This window comes from Filicampus tigris, chromosome 5, assembly GCF_054856515.1.
Source record: "Filicampus tigris isolate MCC_2025a chromosome 5, RoL_Ftig_1.0, whole genome shotgun sequence".
NCBI classification, from domain to species: domain Eukaryota; kingdom Metazoa; phylum Chordata; class Actinopteri; order Syngnathiformes; family Syngnathidae; genus Filicampus; species Filicampus tigris.
This window is the reverse complement of record NC_141221.1, coordinates 19,310,001-19,310,351: the sequence shown is the minus strand read 5'-3', so window position 1 is coordinate 19,310,351 and position 351 is coordinate 19,310,001.

Sequence of the window (351 nt, the reverse complement as noted above, 5' to 3'; positions counted from 1 at the left end):
CTAAAATTCGGAGATGGAAAAGCGTATTAATCATAGCATCAACACCGTGGCTTTGGATAAGACCCAATAAGTCAGTCACACAATAAGTATTGAAAAGAAAGTCCCGTTTCCAGCCTCTGAATAAGAGGAACATTTTACATTCAGCTGCAGTTGTCATCTAAATGGAAATAGCCAAAGAACAGCATGAATGGAATCATGGAAGTTTAGTATAGGACAGGGTGCATCACACGGGAGATGATCGTTGCTTTGATCGAATCTTTCCTGAGGGATAAACTTTTAGGATGTTAAGGAATAAATGTGTGCCTGTCTTTTTGGAAGAGGATTTTCTGCCAGGAAATTTGTCACATCAAG